The 22674-nt window shown below is 44.4% G+C and overlaps 4 non-coding genes across 4 annotated transcripts; all 4 read left to right on the top strand.

Annotated features, from left to right (window-relative positions):
* The first annotated feature begins 466 nt into the window (after nt 1-466).
* Nucleotides 467-538, top strand: TRNAC-GCA (transfer RNA cysteine (anticodon GCA)). The gene has a single exon. It is a non-coding gene; the product is annotated as a tRNA-Cys (tRNA).
* A 10882-nt stretch (nt 539-11420) lies between these two features.
* Nucleotides 11421-11492, top strand: TRNAC-GCA (transfer RNA cysteine (anticodon GCA)). The gene has a single exon. It is a non-coding gene; the product is annotated as a tRNA-Cys (tRNA).
* Nucleotides 11493-20423: 8931 nt separating this feature from the next.
* Nucleotides 20424-20495, top strand: TRNAC-GCA (transfer RNA cysteine (anticodon GCA)). The gene has a single exon. It is a non-coding gene; the product is annotated as a tRNA-Cys (tRNA).
* Nucleotides 20496-22176: 1681 nt separating this feature from the next.
* On the top strand, nt 22177-22248 carry TRNAC-GCA (transfer RNA cysteine (anticodon GCA)). Its single transcript has one exon. It is a non-coding gene; the product is annotated as a tRNA-Cys (tRNA).
* The last annotated feature ends 426 nt before the right edge of the window (nt 22249-22674 follow it).

Genomic DNA, 22674 nt, shown 5'->3' on the forward strand with positions numbered 1-22674 from the left:
GGACACTGCTTGATGTAGCTGGCGGACTAGCCGAGGCCTGGGCGGTTAGGGGAGCAGAGCCCCGAGAGGCATCAGAGTGGTGGGAAGAGGAGAGAGGGGCGGCGAAGACGAGGAGAAGGAGGGCGAGACCAAAGGCCGGAAAAGGGCAGAGAGAGCAGACGCAACGAGGCGGCCCGGGCTCAGACCGGAGCTTGGCGCGCTGAGAGGTCTCCGGGCCGCCTGGGTTTTCTCCAGGCAACAAGAGGGGCCCTGAACCTCTGCCACCTCCGGCTGTGGGCAGAAGACTGTGACCAAATCAATCGTCCCACCGAACCTGGGGAGGAAAACCGGTTGGAGTTCTGAGCAGGAAGGCCCGTCTGAAGCGACCAGAGGCAGCAAAACCCAAGGCAGAGACCATGAGGTCGGCAGGGCCTGGGTGTGGCTGCATGGCTATAAAGGTGTGAGTTGAGAAGAGTCAGATGGGTCAGGGGGTATAGCTCAGGGGTAGAGCATTTGACTGCAGATCAAGAGGTCCCCGGTTCGAATCCGGGTGCCCCCTGTCCATGTAACATTTTGGAATTTCCAGCCTGAGGCCCACAGTCTTCCTTCCTTGGGTCCCTGTAGTTCCAGCACCCCTCCACACTGAGAACAACGCCCGCTGACTCTTTCCCATCTGGAGAGAGATTCCTTCCTGTCTTGGCATTGTTATTTCATCCTCATAGGAGGCCTGCAAGATCAGGATTTTCATTGATTGTCCCCACTCTGGGGACACAGGCAACCCTCTGCCCCACCAGCCAGGTTGGCCTTGCTAAGGTCAAGGCCTACACCAGCACTGCCCCCAGAAACAGAATGCAAGCTACATGTCTGAATTTACACTTGCTAGTAGCCACATTAAATATTTAAAGTAAAAAGGAGGAGATGGGTGAAGGGGGTCAAAAGGTACAAACTTCCAGGTATAAGATAAATAAGTCCTGGGATGTGGTGTACAGCACGGTGACTCTAGTTAACAATATTTTATTGTATATTTGAAAGTTGCTGAGAGAGTAGAGCTTAAAAGGGGGGAAAGGTAACTATGTGAGGCGATGGATGTTCACTAGCCTTACTGTGGCGATCATTCCTCCACACATACATGTATCAAATCATTATGTTGCACACCTGTAATACAAGATTACATGTCAATTATATCTCATTAAAACTGGAAAAATGTTTTAATAAAAATAAAGTAAAAAGATATCAGTGAAACTAATTTCCGTATTTTTAAACCCAGTGTATCCAAAACATTTTCATTTCAACATGTGATCAGTATAAAAATTTATAAATGAGATATTTACATTTTGTGGGGTTCGGGGGCTAAGCCTTTGCAATCTGGCTGCAGTTTCCTCTTAAGGCACCTGCCCATCCGGAACAGCCACCTGTGGATCATGGCGAGGTCTGCAGTGTGGGAAGCCTCACTGGCTTCTTGCAGTTTTCAAGGCAATGGGGGGAGCGGGGTGCTGTCAGGGCCCCAGGAGGTTCCTGCCGCTCCCCAGAGTGTGGTAGATGCGAGGAGCCCCAGGGAGGAGTAAGAAGTCGGGGCTCTGGCCCCAGCACCGCCATCACCCCACCTTTCTCATCAGCACAAGGGGTGTCAGCCAGGAGCAATGAGGGCTGCTCTGCATAGGACAGAAGCAAGACTGGGGTTCGCGGACGGCTCTGGGGAGGCGTAGGAGATCCACAGATTTCCAGGTCCCTGGACAACCACTTTCAAGTGACATTTTTCTGTAGACCAAAAGATGCTTAATGAAAATACCTCTGAGCCAGGTGCTAAAGTAACTGGTAAGCTTAAAGTATGCTAATTGAAAGGCATCCTGTGGGACTTCCCTGGTGGTCTAGTGGTTGGGACACTGTAGTTCCCCTGCAGGGGGCGTGGGTTCGATTCCTGATGAAGGGACTAAGATCCTGCATGTTGTGTGGTGTGGCCAGGAAACAAAAGAAAGGGTTTTAAACAACCAAAAAGCATTTTAAAAAAGTATTCTTAGCTGTAATTTTTTTGTATTGCAATATGTAAACATTTTAGCCACAAAATTTTCACATTCTCTTTTTGCTTCCAAAGTACGTTTCTTCCACAAAAATATTTATAAGACAAAGCTCTTGAAATGAGTATGATTCTTTTGAATATTTCACCAAATTTAGATGCTGCAAAATCATAAGCTTTGAAAATTTCATTCCCTTCAGGTACAGAATGTAAATTATCCAATTTAAATGAGGAGCTTCAGCCAAAGACTCCTTAGAGATACCGCAAATGCAATTTTAGAAATTCAGAATTAAATCTTGTACACCACGTGAAATTTCATTGTTTAATTTGTTCAGTTTCTCTCTTGCTTTTGCAAGAATACATTTCAATATCTTCCTGTTTGCAAATTTTGTTTTCATTTATTGCAACTCTCTAAAGTTATCAAAAGCTGAAGTTTTGGGGCACGCCATTTGTTGAAAACTTTGATTAAAGATTTCCAAAAGGTTTGTGCAAAACACAACAACAATTTTTGATGCACATTTTTACAAAAAAAAAGTTTAATACCGATGCCATTGCAGGACACTTAGGTTAATTCACAAAGTAGTTCTTCAAAGGTTCAAACATTTCTAAAATCTTACTGGTATTGGGGACAGATGTGTTTAAGAGACATTATATTGGTGGACCTACAAAATAATTCTATTCAGTAGCTATTTGTACTTTCTTATACATACTGCCATCATGAAATATTTTCTTGTATTAAATCAGCTGTGTCACAAAAGTAATTTAGTTTTTTAAAAATTAAAAAAAAAAAACCAATTCAACTTTTATATGAATTGGTAGAATAGCACAGCCTGTTTGGATGCACTTGTGAATTATGTGTTCGCCACAGTGCCAGCGACATTTCTGCTTAATTTGCTTAGAACTTACTGATGGCTTCCTTGCTAAGAACATTGTTTATATTACAATGCTGTGCTCCAAAAATTGCATTCTTGTATTATTACTGCAAAAACAAAGAGTTCTATCTTCTATTGAAGTCTTAAATGGAGTTTATAACAGCCTTCACAATAAGTCAGGTGTTTCACCTTGGACAAAATGAACTTCCAAAGCTTCACTTTGATTCCATGAACTGGATGCCGGGACAACAGACCTGAAAGCAGGACCATCCCCAGGGACAGACTTATGTGACCCTACCTAACAAGACTTTGTAGCTCCTCAGCTTACCAACAACATGTGTTCCCCGGGATGGGGGTGCTCCTCAGAAAGGCTCCTCTCGCTGGCTGGTGGAGAGGTTGGACAGAGGGGAGGAGAAAATGAAGGGAGGGCGGCTGTGCTCCTGGGGAGGCCTGAGGTTTAGATTCTGGAGCAGAAATCAAAACCATTGAGGCCTGGTCCTGACCCTTGTGGGCAGCCCGAATGTGCCCAGGCATGAAAGGGACAGCAGATCAGTGCTTTTCAGTGATTCTTGAGTTTGCCTAGGAATCTATTCATACTTTAATAACAATCTTAACCGTTTAGATCTAGGCACACTGTGGCTGGTTTGCAGGGCCATCTTATAATCCAGAGCCCAGTGCTGGCGTGTGCCCGGGTTTATGACCACATTGTCACCACACCGTGCTGTAACACTGTGATGACAGAAGAACAGAGGCAGACTTTGAAAGCAGCTCTTGTGCCCCTTTCCTGTTTGTCCATTTCTGTGCCCCTCCAACCTTGAAAGAACCTAATTATAGGAACGAGATGTCTAGGCAATTTAACCTAACTCCTGACTTGTGCTCTCCTGAGTGCACACCATGCGTTGTGTAACCTGTTGAGTCTTTTTCTAAAGAAAAAGAAACTTCTTTTTTCAAAGAAGTAAGAAGGAAGAATTAAGTAGTTAAGGAATGACCAGCTCTCTACCCGCAACAGCCCCCTTAGCAATCCTGCAGGCAGATCACACGGGCAAGATAACGTCTGGAGAGAGAGGCAGGCAGCCTGCAAGCAATGGAGAAGGATGCAGAACCCGACCTCCTGCCTCGATGGTTCACTGAAATTCTTCCCCATTTTTTCCTTTAAAAACTGTCATGGCTGAGCAGAATCTTTGGAGTTGGTCGTGGGACATGTGTCCACCTTCTCGCCAGATTGCCGGCCTTTCTGATTAAAGCGTTTTTCCTTTCTACTGACACTTGCCTCTTGATCGCTGGCTTTTGAGCAGCGAGCAGCCAACCCTGAGTTTGGTGACAACTTCAGCCTATGAGAGATGGATCTGGGCCGAGAGAGGCCGTCACTGGGTGTGTTAGCAGAGACAGTTAGCAGAGGAGTTGGGGGACAGCTGGGTCTCCAGGCATGAGCAGCTTCACAAGCACATTGCAAAGAGCCTCTTCCAGCAAAACGATTTCATCTGAATTGCTATTAACTTGAATGTTATTGGGTATGTGATTTTGTTTGCATTGATTTCTAAAATTGCTTTGTCTTAATAGTGTATAAAACTGTGAGTATGAAGCATTTACGTCTAGTTTTGTGTACACATTTGTATACAGATATAAGCAGTACAATAAACGAAAATAAAGTTAACCCTGGGGCACTAAGAAAAAATGTTCCCTTTCAAAGGTGTACACACAACAAGAAACCAGTGAAATCGTTATGTGGTGGCTGAGAGACCTAGATGGAATGGAGTCGATTTTTCTCCAGTTGCTGTTTCGTACATTTTCAATTCTGTGCCATATGAAAGCGTTACTCGTAAAAAACCTAATTCGTTCAGAAATTTAGGAAACTTCAGTTCAAGCAATCTGACTCCCAGAAGCCTCTGGTGGGTCCTCTCAAGGCACTGGGGTAGGTCCACTCCCTAACAAACCCATTAGAAAAGGGGGAGAGTTTGCAGGGAGGTTGGGGAGAGGGACTGCTGGGGTCACAGCGTGGGGTGAAGGCTTGGCCCTGAGGCAGCAAGGCCCTGAGACCCACCCTCAAGGGCAGCTGAGTCGAGGCAAGATAAAGTGGTGGTCCTTTAACTCTTGATTCTGTCACTTCAGCTCTGTGATTTAGGGCAATTGGCTTCAATCCCCTGTGTCACTGTCACCCATGATGAGGGTGGTGGTGGACATAGCACTACCACAATAATTTTTAAAATTATATACAGTATATGAAAGTCTTAGAACAGTTTATCTAGCACATTAAAAGTGCTCAATAAACATTAGGTCTTAAAATTATCACAGGTGTCTTTGGTGTGACTACCGAAGTGAGAAGTTCTGAGGAGACATGATATTCCAGTAGGGGGTGTAGCTCAGGGCTAGAGCATTCGACTGCAGATCAAGAGGTTGCTGGTTCAAATCTGGGTTCCCCCTGTCTATCCCAAGCTTCCCTTTACTTGGAATTATCCCAAATTTCCCTTTGCTGGGCCTCCTGGTATTGCAGCCCCTTCTGTGTAACCAGCAAGGATGAGGATGTGGAAACTTTCCCTCGTTATTGCCAGGGAATTATCTAACCGCCTTACTTTTGGGGCTGCATTCCTCATAGGACTGAGGGCTAGTTTAAATCCTATAAAGAGAAATGCTTCCAGGTAAGCAATGCCATTATTTATACAAAATTCTAACCGCCTTACTTTTGGGGCTGCATTCCTCATAGGACTGAGGGCTAGTTTAAATCCTATAAAGAGAAATGCTTCCAGGTAAGCAATGCCATTATTTATACAAAATTAAATTAGATGAAAAAAGCAATGTGCAGTAGCATAGGTATGTTATGTTACCATTTGTGTTTATAAATAAAGTCAGGGAGAGACTGTGCATTCCTTACTGACATGTGCAAACTATCTGTGGAAGAGAACATGAGAAACTGGTAACACGGGTTCCCCAGGGATGCTAACAGAGAGTCTTGATAGATGAGAGAGGGAGAATTTTCACTGCATATTTTTTTCTTCATTTTATTCTGTAAATTTATGTATTTATTCTTAAGATTTTATTTTTTTAGAGTTTCAGGTTCTCAGCAAAATTGAGAGGAAGGTACAGAGATTTCCCATATACCCCCTGCCCCACGTATGCATAACCTCCCCCACCAGAATGGTACACTGGCTACAATGGATGAACATACAGTGACGTATCATAATCACCAAAGTCCGCTGTTTACATTAGGGTTCACTCTTGGTGTTCTACATTCTATGGGTTTGGACAAATGTATCCATCATTATAGTATCATACAGAGTATTTTCACTGCCCTAAAAATCCTCTGTGCTCTGCCTATACATCTCCCTCTGTCCCCCAAACCCCTGGCAACCACTGATCTTTTTACTCTCTCCATAGTTTTGCCTTTTCCAGAATGTCATACAGTATGTGGCCTTTCACATTGGCGTCTTTTACTTAGTCATATGCATTTAAGGTTCCTCCATGTCTTTTCTTGGCTTGATAGTTCATTTCTTTTTAGTGTTGAATAATATTCCATTGTCTGATGTACCACGATTCATTTATCCATTCACCTTCTGAAGGACTTCTTGGTTGCTTCCAACTGCATACTTTTTTGTACCTTTTGAACATTGTATCATCTGACTTCTGTGGGTTCCATATTTATCTTTTTAAAATGCAATTTAAAATTTAAAAATAATCAGATTAAATGAGGTCTCATCCACCAAGACTGGTGGGGAATCCACCATGGGTAGTTTGAATGTCCTCCCCCTTCTGCTGTGTTTTGCCAGCATCCAGCGTCTCGGCAGTCTGCTGCTGGGCACGGAGGCCCACTCCTAGCCCAGGTCTGCTCAGGCCATTTTGAGCAAGCAGCTCCCCCAGGGCCCCACTCCCTCAGGGCCGAGCCCAGAACCTTCGCCAGGGCCCTTCCTGGTTCTGCAGGAGTCCTCCCCACAGACTGTGTGCTGTTGCGGGTCAGCCTCCTCTGACTGTCCCTCCCCATCCTGGGAGGCTCCAACCAACCATCCTCCGGCAAGGCCCACCTCCCTGCACTATGTATCAAGCCTTTGACCCCTTCCACCCTGCACGCAATTACAAGTCACTCTCCACAACTGGACTTGACGTCTATTTAAAGGCATCTCCTGGCCAGCCCATTCAGCCTAGCAATTTCATTTTGCCTGTGTGCGCACACACACACACACGCACAGGTTCACACTCACACCATAAAGAAAACGAGGAAATTCTCAAAGACTACTGGAGCCTGCACTGTCAAATTTAGAGGTTGCTAAGGCATCAATTCATTATTCTGAAAACTTGTAAATAAAAGGAAGAATCAAGCATTTGTTCTACGTCTTCTATATGAACTATATTCCAAACAGAACCAAATAGTTGAGAAAGAGAAGTCTTCCTTATAAAAGAAGCTCAAGCTAATAAAGGTGGAGAATTTGAATAAAACCATTTGCAACTCCTAACGAGGAAATGGGCATAAGCAAGTATCACCAATGCCTGCCAAGACGATGAGATGAATGAATGTTTGACAGGGGCATTTATAATGAGGTTAATAACACCTCAACACACCAGTTAACCTTAATTTCACAAAAAGAGAGCCAAGCAGACGTGATGAGCAAGCATCCTTATATACAAGGGAGGAACACAATACTTCTGGTGATGTCTTCTTGCCAAAAAAACAGAATGTGAATCTGATCAAGCCTCTAGATCTAACAAGATCGGGCATGTTGAAAAGTGTTAAATGTGATGGTTAACTTCACATGTCAACTTGACTGGGTCATAGGACGTACAGATACTTGGTTAAACATGATTTTGGGGTGTGTTTGTGAGGGTATTTCCAGATGAGATTAGCACTTGAATCAGTAAAAATCTAAGTAAAGCAGATCCTCCTCCCCAGTGCAGGTGGGCATCATACAACCCACTGAGGGCTGAAGAGAGCAAAAAGCAGAGGGAGGGAAGATTGGCTTTGCCCCACCGCTGAGCTGGAACATTGGTCTTCTCCTGCCTCAGGCTAGAACTTGTACCATCAGCTCTCCACTTTCAGGACTGGACCTACAGCACCAGCTTTCCTGGGTCTGCAGCTTGCAGGTGGCAGATCATAGGACTTCTCAGTCTCCGTAATTATGAGAACCAATGCCTTAAAATAAATCTCTCTCTCTCTCTTTCTCTCTTTCTATAGATATAGATATATTATAGATATAATTATATATATTATATATAATATATATATGTGTGTATATATATATATATATATATATATATATATATATATATATATATATATATATATATATTTGGTTCTGTTTCTCTGGAGAATCCTGACCAATACACTGGATGATAAATTGAAAAATACCACTACTATTGTATATATTTAAGATTTACCATAATAAAAGTTTTTAAAAATTCCTTTTTCATAGGCACATTTTTAAATCTACAACAGAAGGAAACTATGCCCCCCAAATAAAAAGCACTGTTTTCATTTTCTGGTTCTGATTTGGTTGTGTATCTTACATTAATAAACGGTGTATTGGTGTGTGCAGGGGAAAACTTCCTTTCCTCTTTCCTCTTAGCACCATGGAGATAGGCTGACACTTTTAAAAGGAACTTTGCTAAAAAGCAAGGTGAAATGAAGAAGCACGCTCCCAGAACCGGTCACTATGGTTTCTGGCTCCTTAGTGGCCTCAACGGCATCACCAGCAGCACAGATGAGGTGACAGATGTATGACACCTGGGAGAGCATCCAGCTCTTCTGCTGTTAGGCCAGGTGGGCCCCTGCCTCAGGGGTTGGCTTCATGGCTCATCTTGCCCAGAGATTAGTGGGGGAAATGCTTACCTCCAGCTTCTAGAACGCCCCACTTTTATTTATATTCAGGATGGTGATACCCCTGAAACTTGAAGATAATATCACCCCAGGAAGGGGAAACTAGAGTCAGCAGGCAGTGCGTGGGACCGGCGGTCAGCAGGACTGCCCATGAGAGGCGTGTCTATGAGAAGGGGGTCCAGAGTGACTTCTTCAGACTGGGGTGTCACTAAAAGTGAGCTCTGACCTAATCAGTGGGTATCACAACCTAACAGCCCAAAGCAGTGGGTGATGAGCTCCTACCTCCCAAATAGTCTAGAGGGAAATCAAACAGTAAGGAATGACTGATGTTTTATCTAGCACTGCCAGGCAGAGACCCAATTCAATCTGTGTTTTAGAAAGAACTCTTGCAATATGGTCACCGGTTTTAGTTCTGGAGTTAGACTATCTGGGTTACTGAATTTCTCTAAGCTTTCGTTTCTTTATTTGTAAATCGGGGATAATAATTATACCTATCTCATAGGGTTAATGTGAAGATGAAACGCGATGATTCACGGAAAGCGTTTAGTACCTTGTCCTAGGAGGAGCCCTGCAAGAGCCATCTTGGAAGGATGGAGAGTAATGGGGTCATTGAGGGGAGACGGAGAGACCAGTTAGGAAGCTGGGTCTTAACACAGCTGGTGACCAAGGTTTCCTGCCCTCGAAGGATGCTCTCCCCCCTCCCCCATCCAGCCAGGGAGGTTTTGTGCCTTTAACAACACCGGGAAGGGATGACCCTGTAGAACGCATATTGTCAGTACTCAGCTTTCCAATTCCAACAGTGTGGGTGCTGGGGGATTCGGGGAGTAAAGGTCGGCACCCACTCTGTGCCAGCAGTGGGGCGCGGCATGGGCGTGGCCGGGAGAGCCAGGGAACCCGGGAGAAGACAGAGCGGGGACCAGCGTGGGATCGGAAGGTCACAGTGTGGTCAAGCCGACATGGAGCACCAGGTGCCCACCCCACCCCCTAGCACTGTGGTACTCGGAAAGCCCTTTCAGGACTTAGGTGTGACACAGGGTGCGGGGGTGCTGGGGGAGTCCTGAGGTTGACTCATTAAATTTCTGCCACTCATTAGGATGGGACACAAAATAGAGATCCAGTTGTTTTGTAGAGTTATCTTCTATCCCTCAATCTGTGGATTAAGATCTATCCACACTGAGCAGATCGCAGGGCTGAGAGGCTAGATGGAGGAGAGGTTCGGGCATGTTCAGGAGGCGGGATGACAGGGTGCAGTGATCTAGGTAGGATGCCTGAGGACACACTGCGCTTCCCAGTTCGGTGACTGTGAGTATTCTGGCCTCTAAGGAAGGAACAGGACTTTGCAACAGGAATAATGCATAATAATTTTCCGTGGCCTGAGAAACCCTCGAGAGCATTCAGTTCCCCTTTGCTCTGATTGCAGCCTCGGGAAGCAACCTTCTGATAGCTAATTTGGTTTCCCAGGTAACCTCGAGGGCATTCTGGCTTATTATGCATCCATCTCTCAGAGCCTGATTAGGGAGGTCCTGAGAGCCTGATCGAACTGGGTTGCATCACAAAGTCAGGGGTCTGGTGCTGCAGGGCTGGGAGCCAGGCTCATACCTGATGGCCTCACTGAGGTGCTGCCAGGTTAGGACTCCAGCGAAGGGCAGGACCATGGGGGTTGGGAAGTGAAGGGCAGAGCGCAGGACCCCGGGGGACCGGTGACTGCTGATGGCGGCTGTGAGCCGCAGCGCCCAGCCAGCCCCTCGGAGCTTTACATCTTCACTCTTGGGAATCAATCCTAGGGAAATTATCAGAGAAGTGGGCCAAGATGTATGTTCGTGTTCATCCAGGGTTGTTCTATAATCCTGGAAAAAATCATCCACTTGCTAACACTCTTAACTCTTTTTTTCCCAAGAAAGGCAGACTGTCACATTCAGCGCCTCATTGGATGTGCCTGGAGTCTTGAAAGCTTGATGGGCCTACGTTCTCCTACAAATGCAGGGCTTGTTTGGAGGGTCTAGCAGGGGCACAGCTACTCCCATACCCTTGACCAAAGAACCACCCTCCTCTATCGGGGAAGGGCAATCTCACTTCAGAATAATCTGAATGAAATAGTAGAAAATCGTTTCCAATTGTATGGTACAACATAACCAAGAAAGACTCAGACAGAAATGCAATGATGGCTCAATACTACAAAATGTATGACTGTACAGCAGGGGCTGTTTGAGTTCCAGAAGAAGTAAGCCCAAGCCCCATGCCAGGCCCTGTGGCTATGCCGACTTCTGGGCTCAGCCCTGCCCACTCTTCCCCTGGAAAGCTGGGGCTGCAGCTTTCTTGGCCAGGCGCCTCTCCTGGGGTAAGCCAAGACGCTGACAGCCTCCCATAGGTCCCAGGCCTTGGTCCCCGGGAAAGGAAACCAAAACAGAGAGTGGGAGATGGAGAAAAAGAAAAAAGAAATGAAGCATCTTAGATATTAAGGAGCTGGGTAGAGTTCCTCCTGTACTCAGTAATAATAATAATAATAATAATAATAATAATAATAATAATAATAATAATAATGAGGGAAGGGGGTGAGATGTGCTCTGGGAAGAGGGATGTTCGGGTGGGCATAGGTACGCAGACTCTGAGGAAGGGGAGCAGTTCTGACAGGTGTGCAGGTAGGTGCCCAGAGAAGCAGCTCAGGAAACTCCCCAGGGAGACACAGGATGGTGAGAGCACAGCTTAGGAAAGACTGCAACTATGGAAGTGTCTTGTGAAAAAGACATAGACAGCTGGGGGTGTAGCTCAGGGGTAGAGCATTTGACTGCAGATCAAGAGGTCCCTGGTTCAAATCCAGGTGCCCCCTTTGTCATGATTGTTTTTTCACTCCAGTGGAAGTTATTTATACCTCCTTCTTCTGTGGAGGCCCTGCCTCATGGAATCTAAATTTCCAACAAGGGGTAAAGACTTCAGTACTCCTCCTGTGACATTTCTCATGAGCTACATTTTCACCTCCTCAGCCATACTCATTTCCTGGAGGGGTAGAGGAAGCCTGCCCTAAGCTTTCTCTGTGTTTCCCTTGTGCCTAATTATTACCATCCTGATTTTATTTGTTTATCCAAGCTAGCTTCAAAAAAATAGGATCTGAGGCAGCTTGCAATAAAAGATGCAATAAAAGTCCACCAACGGAGCAAGTATTAAAAGATAAGGGCTGGGCTTCCCTGGTAGCGCAGAGGTTCAGAATCTGCCTGACAATGCAGGGAACACGGGTTCGAGCCCTGGTCTGGGAAGATCCCACATGCCGTGGAGCAACTAAGCCCGTGCGCCACAACTACTGAGCCTGCACTCTAGAGCCTGTGAGCCACAACTACTGAAGCCCACGCGCCTAGAGCCCGCTCGCTGCAACTGGAGAGAGCCCGCGTGCAGCAACAAAGACCCAACGCAGCCAAAAATAAATAAAAATAAAATAAATTTATTAAAAACCAAAAGGCAAGGGCTGACTTACATGAAGTAGTCAAAATCATAGAGACAGAAAGAAGACTGGTGGGTACCAGGGGCTGGTGGAGGGGGGAACGGGGAGTTATTGATTAGTGGGGACAGAGTTTCAGTTTGGCAAATGAAAAAGTTCTGGAGATGGATAGTGGTGATCGTTGTACAACATTATGAATGTGCTTAATACCACTGAACCGTATACTTAAACATGGATAAGATGATAAGTTTTATGCTATGTACTTAAACATGGATAAGATGATAAGTTTTATGCTATGTGTATTTCACCACAATTTTAAAAATTCAAGGGAAAAAATAAGGCAAGAACTGAACATTTGGGAGAGGATGTAAATTTATTATTCCCGAGAGCCCAGGTTAGGAGAAGCTACTGCTGCTGAATACAAAACATATCTCTGAGTTTCCTGGTAATCAAACAGAAGTGAAAACATACCAATTCATCAACAGAGCAAAATATTGTATTAGCTCTGAAAAACAGCAGGCATTCATATGATAGGTCTTTATAGATGGAAGGTTGGGAAGATGATGATTATTGCCAGGGCAGCCAAGTACAGTCACACAGGTTGTATATTACACAGCTCCACCAATCACATAGTCCCTGGAGTTATGCAACATACAGACCCTAGATATTGTCCATATTTTATCCCCTTTACAAAAATAAGCATAAACTGTGCTCCACGCTCATATGTGTATAAATATATGTGTGTGTGTGTAGGGGGCACAGCTCACTAGTTAACTACCCAAAATACATTCTTCCCTCTTGCTTAGTAATAGAACCCTGATTTTATACTGAGCATTTATGTTCCCAACTAAAAGACCACATTTTCTGACCTCTCGTTGGCTAGGGGAGGTAAATGAGTGATAAGAAGCAGTCATCAGACAAGATTTCTGGGAAAACTTAAAAGAAGGACAAACATGACATGTCCCTTTTTTTGCCTAACTCATGCTTCCTACTTGGAGCATAGATGTGATGGCTGGAGTGCCAGCTGCCAACTTGGACCATGAGTCAACCTTGAGAATGGGACCCACATTTAAGGGAAGGCTGATCAGAGAGATAAAAAGAGCCTGTGTCCCTAAAGACACCCTGGAGTGACCATGCCAGCCCTGGTCTGCTCACCTCCACATACTCTTTTTCAAAAGAAAGACAGACATTTCTAGCTTGTTTATACCTCAGAGAAGACACAAATCCAGATGATTCTGAGACTCATGCCCTTTCCCCATCAACAACTTTTCAAGCACCTAGCTCAGTAGATCTGAGTTACTCATTTAAAAAAGGCTTCTCTAACAAGGCCATTTCCTACACCAGGAACCTCCCATTGTTACAGTCAACCTCCCATTGTTACTCTCAGCTCCCTTGTAACAAGGTAAAGCAGTGCAGGAGAAAAGTCTTTCTATGGATGCTAGTTCCATGGTGCGCCCAGCTCTACCTGGTTCAAGCCCACCTCTCTGCAGGTTAAAGAGAGCCCAGGGGACCGTGTGCATTTGGATTCTTCCTTGCCTGGAAGTTCCCCCAAGAACTTCCTTTCTTTCACATTAGAAATGCATGGTACAAGACAACATATAGACTGGGAGAAAATATTTGCAAGTGATGCAACCAACAAGGGCTTAATTCCCAAAATATACAAACAGCTCATGCAATTCAATTTAAAAAAAACAACAGTCCAATCAAAAACTGAGAAGACCTAAATAGACATTTCTCCAAAGAAAATATACAGATGGCCAATAGGCACACGGAAAGATGCTCATCCTTGCCAATTATTAGAGAAATGCAAATCAACACTGCAATGAGGCACCACCTCACACCATCATTAAAAAGTCTACAAATAATAAATGCTGAGAGGGTGTGGGGAAAAGGGAACCCTCTACACTGTTGGTGGGAATGTAAATTGGTACAGCCACTATGGAAAACAGTATGGCCCTTTCTCAAAAAACTAAAAATAAAGTTGCCATTTGATCCAGCAATCCCACTCCTGGGCAAAACTATAACCCAGAGAAAACTATAATTCGAAAAGATACATGTACCCTTATGTTCATAGCAGCACTGTTCACAATAGCCAAGACATGGAAACAACTTAAATGTCCATCGACAGGTGAATGGATAAAGAAGATGTGGTGTATGTATGTATGTATATATATATATATATATATATATATATATATATATATATATATAAAATGGAATATTACTCAGCCATTAAAAAGAATGAAATAATGCCATTTGCAGCAACATGGATGGACCTAGAGATTATCATACTAAGCAAAGTAAGTCAGAAAGAGAAAGACAAATATCATATGATATCACTTACAAGTGGAATCTAAAATATGACACAAATGAACATATCTATGAAACAGGACAGACTCACAGACATAGAGAACAGACTTGTGGTTGCCTGGGGGTGGGGGGAGGGAGGTAGGGAATGATTGAGAGTTTGGGATTAGCAGATGCAAACTATTACATACAGGATGGATAAACAACGAGATCTTACTGTATAGCACAGGGAACTATATTCAGTATCCTCTGATAAACCATAATGGAAAAGAATATATATATGTATAACTGAGTCACTTTTCTGTACAGCAGAATTTAACACAACATTGCAAATCAACTATACTTCAATAAAATTTAAAAATAAATTAAAAAAAAGAAATGCATGGTACTACAGTGAATGAGTCTGTACCGAGGAGCACAATAGCCACTCTCATTTCTAATTGGTTACCAGCAGCCGAATGCAGTTCCTAACTGGTGGAGTATGATTCTTCTAGCAGCTGGAAAAGGCAGTTCTACAGAGGTCTTGCATAACTAACTTGGCAGAGTGATAAAGTCATCCCTAGATTCCAGAGGAATTCGTGGTCATCATGACCCTTAGACTGCTGCTGCTCAAAGTGTGGTCCAGGAACCAGCCCAAGACCTCTTTGTCGATGCTTAGAAATTCTACAGTCTGACCCTGGCCAGCTCTGGTTGTGGTGGGTCTCAAAGTCCGCAAGTCTGATGTACTAGTATTGAGCTGTGACAGCTTTTTAAGAAACTAAAAATAAAGCTAGTCTTTGACCAAAGATAGTTGGAAACTCACTGCTTGAATTCATGCCCTTGCAGGTATGTTTCTCAGCATCCTTGGGCTGGAGCAGTAAAACACTTTAGGCTTTAGTCTGCTGTGGCCATCAGGGCCCTTGGGTGCCTGCCACAGAAGGTAGACTAAGCTGTAAACATTTATTAAAAATATATATGTCAAAAAATATATATACATATATATATATCACTAGGTAGGAGTAGTGGAAAAAGAGTCTGCAGACTAGCCTTCCAGGAACAATGCCCCAAGCTAAGCTGCAGAACTGGCCCGACGAAGAACCACCACCACTGCACTGGTGCCGCCCAGCTGGAGGTGCCAGTTTCCTTCCCAGAAACCAGCACGTGCACTACATCTGTACCAAACACTCAAGCCCTGAACACTGGACAATGACACCATCCTTGCGAGCAAAACAGACTCTACACCTCCCTCTTCTCTCTTCAAACCTTACACGAGTACCTCTCATTATTGGAGCCTGGACCTATTCCAGAAACTCAAAGGAGCCTGGAGAACAGAGTTTTCTAGCTTCTCTTTTGAGGGTCTTGCAAGGAAAGAAATTCCCCATACACAACAAGGGCATTTGAAATGTTCTGCACAGTCAGAAAACATGAAAGCATCCTTTGCAATCACAGCAGATTTTTGAATACTTAGTACCAAAAATAAGAATGCAAATAATTTCATTATTAATTTTGTGTGTTAATTACATGTTGCAGTGATAATATTTTAGATATTCTGGGTTAAATAAATAGATCTTTAAAATTGACTTTAATAATTATTTTTGCTTTTTAATGTGGCTACTAGAAAATATATAATTACATTTGGGGCTTGCATTATATTTATATTGGAGAGTATTGCTCTGGATGAAGCATGACCTCAGAATATAAGACCTAGACAATGTTACCAATGTGGAAAGGGTGGACTATATAATAAATGGTGCTGGGATAATTGACTCCTAAAAAAATCACATAAGATCCGTACTTCACTCCATTACAAACAAATTCCAGATGGATTAAAGACCTAAATATAAACTCAAACTTTTAGAAGAATATACAAAATAAAATTGTCTTAGTCCATTGGGGTGCTATAACCAAATACCATAGACCCAGTGGCTTATAAACAATAGAAATTTATTTCTCACAGTTCTGGAGGCTGGGAAATCCAAGATCAAGGTGCTGGTGCATTTGTGTTCTGTTTCATAGATGGCTGTCTTCTTGCTGTGCCCTCATGTGACAGAAGGGACAAGAGAACTCTCTTGGGTCTCTTTCATAAGGGCAAAATCCCATTCATGAGGACTCCACCTTCATGACCTGATCACCCCCCAAAGGCCCCACCTCCAAATATACATTAGGGATTAGGTTTCAATGTATGAATTTGGGTGGGGACACAAACATTGTTTATAAAATATGTATAACTCAGGGAAGGCTTTCTTAAACACAACTCCAAAATCACAAACTATAAAAGATAAATTTGATTATATCAAAATTTAAAGTTTTATATGACAAAAATTCCTTAGCAAGAGACCCTGAATTTTGCAACACATATGGTGGAGAATAGATTTGCACCAGAATATAAGCAAGATGAAAAGTTTCTGCAGATTTGCTGCAAAACATCATGAATATACTTAACACTATTGAACTTTCCACTTAAAAATGGCTAAGATGGTAAATTTTATGTTATGTGCTTTTTACCACAATTAAAATTTTTAATTATTTAAAAATATAAGGGGACTTCCCTGGTGGCACAGTGGTTAAGAATCTGCCTGCCAATGCAGGGGACACGGGTTCGAGCCCTGGTCTGGGAAGATCCCACATGCCGCGGAGCAACTAAGCCCGTGTGCCACAACTACTGAGCCTGCGCTCTAGAGTCCGCGAGCCACAACTACTGAAGCCCGCACGCCTAGAGCCGGTGCTCCGCAACAAGAGAAGCCACCGCAATGAGAAGCCCACGCGCCGCAATGAAGGCCACAACTAGAGAAAGCCCGTGCGCGGCAACGAAGACCCAACGCAGCCAAAAATAAATAATTTTTTAAAATAAAAAAAATTAAAATATAAGAATTCCTATAGAGCAATCAGAAAAAAAAAAAAGTTAACCCAACAGAAAAAATGGACAAAGACAGAATAAGCAATTTACAGAAGAGGTTCTTTTTACGACAAATAAACATATGAAAAGATGCTCAGTTTTGCTAGAAATCAAATAAATGAAAATTAATTAAAACAATAAAGAGGCACTATTTTCACCCCCCTGTCAAAAGTTAAGTTGACGTTTAACTAGAAAGTCGGTGAGGGAGAAAATAGTATTTTCATTTGCTAACAATGAGAGTATAATTGGTACACTCACTGTGGAGAAAATCTTGGCAATCAAAATAGTAAAATAAATATTAAAATTATTTAAAACTGTAATTTAAAAATTAAAAGTGCGCATACAATCCAGATATTTCAGTTCTGGGTATATTCCCTTGAGAAATCCTAGCATAAATGCATCAGGAGATGTTCGTCGCAGCACTACTGTTAATTTGCAAAAAACGGGAAACATTCTTAGTATGTCCGTTAATAGTGGAATAGATAAATAAAACTTCCTGGAGTCTTACAATGTATAAAATAAAGCAATTAAAAGGAAGTTTTAACTGAGTGTCCAAGATAAAATAGGTATCAGGTACCAAAGGCAGGAGTGACATTTGAAAGTCAGGTCTGACAACCAGATGAGTCACCCACCTCGAGGGTATGAGGGTCAGGTTGTTGGAGATCAGAGTATGGGTGAGGAATACTTTTCTGGAGAGATGTGTTGTGAGTATCACTCTTAAGTCTAGCAAAGGGGTTTCACGGAGTCCACCGAAGGCCTTGGTCCACGTGCCCTGGAGTTGGGGTTTGCAGTGAGGTGTGTCCAGCACAAAACTCTGCAGGTGGAGAGGAGCCGGCCGCTCTTTGGAACTGGCCTGTGCTACCAGAGTGGGTGGGAATAAAGGGCACATGAGTATTTCCCGCAGGCCACACAGCCATTTTGGAGCAAATCAAACTCTGCGCAAGAGGATGGGTCGTGAACCCCAACAGAGAGAGTTTGTGTGACACAGATCCCAGAAAGCCAGGAGAAAAATGCTTTGCCAGGTAATGGGAGCAGTCGAATGTTCCCGATGGAGACCTCGGAGGAAACCCCAGGAAATGCCTGAGGAGTAATTTCCAACACTTGCCAGGCCCAGGGAAAGCAAACCTACCTTACGACAGTACTGATCAAGGAGGAGCTTTCTTATTCTCCTCATCCTCTCCTCCCTCCCTTCCTCCTCCCCACCCTAAGTGCTGGGAATGAGTGCCCATGGAGGAGAGAAAGGAAGGACCATGTCCCAACTCTCCAACTTCTAGGGGTGGAGAGAAGTTGAAGTCGATTTCACAGGACTTCCCTGGTGGTCCAGTGGTTAGGGCTCTGCGCTTTCACTGCTGAAGGCCTAGGTCCGATCCCTGGTCGGGGAACTAAGGTCCAGTGCGGTGTGGCCCCCCCCCAAAAAAAAGTGAAGTCAATTTCAGAGTATTGATTATTACATGAGACTGGACATTTTAATTACGAATTCAGACTGTTACCTAAGTGTTATTATTAAAGTCACTTGGGCAAGAGAAATATCTCACTGAGAAAATTTAAAGGGACAGTGAAAGGCAAAAATGAAGTTGCTTTTATTATTATCTCTTGGGTCCCACAAGTTCAATGTACCAGATACAAGAACAACATAGATAACTCTCAAAAATATGATGTCACGTGCAAAAGAATTTAAGATGCAAAACTATACATTTGCATTATGCCGTTTGGGTTTTTAAAAGATACACAGAACAATACTAAATACTGTTACTGAATGCGAAAGTATTAAAAATGGGACTTGTATCTAAAATACATAAAGTTGCCAAAATTCAACCAAAAAAACCAATTAGAAAATGGGCACAAAATATGAACAGACACTTCACAGAAAAGGATATACAGATGGTAAATAAGCACTTGAAAAGATGTCAAAGTCATTAACCATTAGGGAAATGCACATTAAAACCACAACGGAATGTCACCACACACCTATCAGCACGACTGAAATGAAAAAGGTGATAACACCAGATGCTGGTGAGGATACAGGAAAAATGGATCACTTGTATATTGCAGCTAGGAATGTAAAATGGTACAACCACTCTGCAAAACAGTTTGGTAAGATCTTACAAAACTAATTATACGCTTATATATGTGGTGGTTAATTTTGTGTGTCAACTCGACTGGGCCACGGGGTGCCCAGATACTTGGTCAAACAATACTCTGGGTGGGTCTGTGAGGGTGTTTGGGGATGAGATTGACACTGGGGGAAGCCAGTTGCCATGTCATGAGGATACGTCAAGCAGGGGATAGAGGCCTCCTGCCAACATCTGTGTGAGTGAGCCAGCTTGGAGTGGCTCCTCCCACCCCAGTGGAACCTTCAGATGATGCAGCCCCCGCTGACATCTTATCCACAACCTCATGAGAGATCCTGAACCAGAGCCACCCAGCTAAGCCACCCCCAGATTCCAGAATCTCTGGAACTGCACGATATGATAAAGACTTACTGTTCTAAGCTGCTGAGTTTGGGGGGTATGTTGTTATGCACCAACATCTAACTAATGCCGAGTCCTTCTGCCATCAACCCGACACCTGCCCTAGAATCAACCAAGCCTCTGGACCACTTTGGGGAATGACACAAAAGACAGTGATTGGGCGATGAGAGAGAAATCCAAAGAAACAAAAAATTTAGAAAATCGATGTCGTCGTGGATGGCAGGGGATGGCCAAAGGAAAGACAGGAAGAAGTGAGCAGTGCGGGGAAGGATACACGTGAGGCAGAAGGCTAAAGTAACAATGTGAAAGTTCAAGTGCCTTAAACAGATGGGGAATTTGGAGGTGAGCTGGGAGAGATGCTTATCTCCGTCCCACTTTATACGTTATTTGAAAGTGGTCTCAACTGAAAAGCTGCCGATGAGTCTCTGAGCTTCATCTTCTGCCTGTATATCAAGCCAGGTACTGACTTTGTTGTCCCAAACAGAACCTTCAGTGACCTTCCAAGCTGGTGCCAAGAAATGATGGTGTTTTTTGGAAAAGGAGGATAGTTGTGGCATAAAGGGGTACAGGTACAATTGAGTGGGACTAACAGCTCTCTGCTGAGTCAGAATGGGCAGGCTGTGTGTGAGTGGAAGTGTAAAGAAGTTTGTTAATTACAGACTTCCATTGCTAGCTGGGGGTATAGCTCAGTGGTAAAGCATTTGACTGCAGCTCAAGAGGTCCTTGGTTCAAGTCCAGGTTTCCCCTTTGAAAGTTCCTTTTTCCTCCTTGGGCACTGAATTGACAATATTGTGTCTTATAGAGACCACCCTCAAAAGGAGAGCCTGGGTGGAGCTTACAGCGTCTTAGATGGCCACCCCTTATGATTCAGGGTCCTGTCAGACACTTGGCCCTGCCTTGAAGATGAAGAACAAGACCAAATGCATCCCCAGTACCCTCTTTGAGGGTCTGTTTCCTGGGATCCCAATGGTACCAATTTCTGTATTTTTCAGGGTCCAGTTCAGAGACAAAACTTGCACTGGTCATTTTAACAGAAAGCACTTAATATAAATAATTGTTAATCTGTGTGTCAGTTTCTTAGGGCTGCTGTGATAAAGTGCCACAGAATAGATGGCTTAAAGCAACAGACATTTATTGTCTCACAGTTCTGGAGGCTAGAAGTCTGGAATCCGGGTATGGGCAGGGCCAGGCGCCCTCTGAAGGCTCTTGGGGAGGGTCCTTCCCGGCCTCTCCCCAGCTTCTGGCGGTTGCTGGCAATCCTCAGCATCCCTTGGCTTGTAGGTGCATCACTCCAGTCTCTGCCTCCAAGTTCACAGGGCTGCATTCTCCCTGTGTGTCTCCTCTTCTTATAAGGACTCCATCATATTGGATTAAGGGTCCACCTGACTCCATTGTGATCTCATCTTAACTAATTACATCTTTGATGCCCCTCTCCAAGTAAGGTCACATTCCGAGGCACTGGGGGCCAGGATTCAACACATCTTTTTTTGGGGATGGGGACACAATTTAACCCACAACAATTGGAAATCACAGGACTGAAAGGGTGAAAGGGAAGATTAAGTATCACGGAGGGAGTACCTGCAAGAAACCGCTCTGACTCCCGGGCTGTGGACACAACTGGAGGAGGATGAACTTATTCAATCTTACAAACCTGGGGAGGGTCTCTGTGGATCCGGGACCCCAACCCCTAAGGAGGTGCTAGTGTCCCTGAGGTGACATGACAAACCTGGCCCTATGAGCACAAAACTGCAGGTGGCAATCCCCTGGGATGGACTGTCACGGCCAGGTGACACGGCCAGGAACCCAGTAGGCAGGAAGGACAGTGCTTCTTCCTGCTCCTGCCCAACAGTGTCCCCCCAGAGCCCTGCTGGCAGGACCAACCAGGAAGCCACCTGGCAAAGGATAAGAGAGGTTTACAGAGTCCCAGACCCAGCAGCACAGGGCAGAGCACAGAAAGGCGAACTGGGGGCTTAGAGACAATCATTTCTTCAGACAGTTCATCTCACCCAACAGTGAAAGGGTTGACTATATGGAGATTTGGGGCAACGGGAGAGAGGCCAGCCTGCATCCTAGGGTGTGGCATTGTATGCTCTGACCCATATCCGGTCCATTTGTGTCCTATCTTCGAGGTGTTGCATGCTTGGCCAGGCCAGTGGGGACTTTGAGTCTCAGGTGCTCAGCACAAAAACCACAATGGAGATGTCACTATAGACCCTTCCAGCTTTCGGGGAATGCTCCCCAGGTTATACCTCCTCCAGCACTGACAGTAGAGAGGCTGTGAGCTGTGGGAGAAAACAGCCCGTTGCTTCTACTAAGGCAGGGAGATGAGTTAGCAGTAAAGCAGGTCTGGCAACTCAGCCAACCCATTCTGAAGGGGCAACTGGGGCAGCACATGGAATGGTGTTAATTGGACCTTACTGACGTGGCAGGGGGTATAGCTCAGGGGTAGAGCATTTGACTGCAGATCAAGTGGTCCCCAGTTCAAATCTGGGTGCCCTCTACCCTTTTAGTCACTAAACGTGGTAAGGGAGTTCCAATTTCCTCTCCTCTTGCTGAATCTGGCTTCTGCAGCAGGTAAAGAGTCAGAGAAGACCCTTCGGACCCAAGCAAGGCAGCTCTGCTCAGATGATGTGTTTGTCCCACTCCTCTGATCTTCCCACTCTCCCCTCCCCTGGTCTACCACGCAATCCAGCATGTACGTTGATCTCCCGGCTGGGGATGAGGACTTTGTCCTTCGAAGGTAGCCAGAGAGAAATCTGAGATCACCTACAGAGGAAGAATAGTTGAACTGCTGGCTGACTTCTCAACAGTTGCAAAGGAAGCCAGAAGCTAGTGCAGTAACACAAGCAATATGTTGAGAGGAGATATCAGCCAACTTAGAATTCTACTCCCAGCCAAACCATTCTTCGAGAACAGACACAAGCTG

Source organism: Balaenoptera acutorostrata, chromosome 7, assembly GCF_949987535.1.
Source record: "Balaenoptera acutorostrata chromosome 7, mBalAcu1.1, whole genome shotgun sequence".
Lineage (NCBI taxonomy): Eukaryota > Metazoa > Chordata > Mammalia > Artiodactyla > Balaenopteridae > Balaenoptera > Balaenoptera acutorostrata.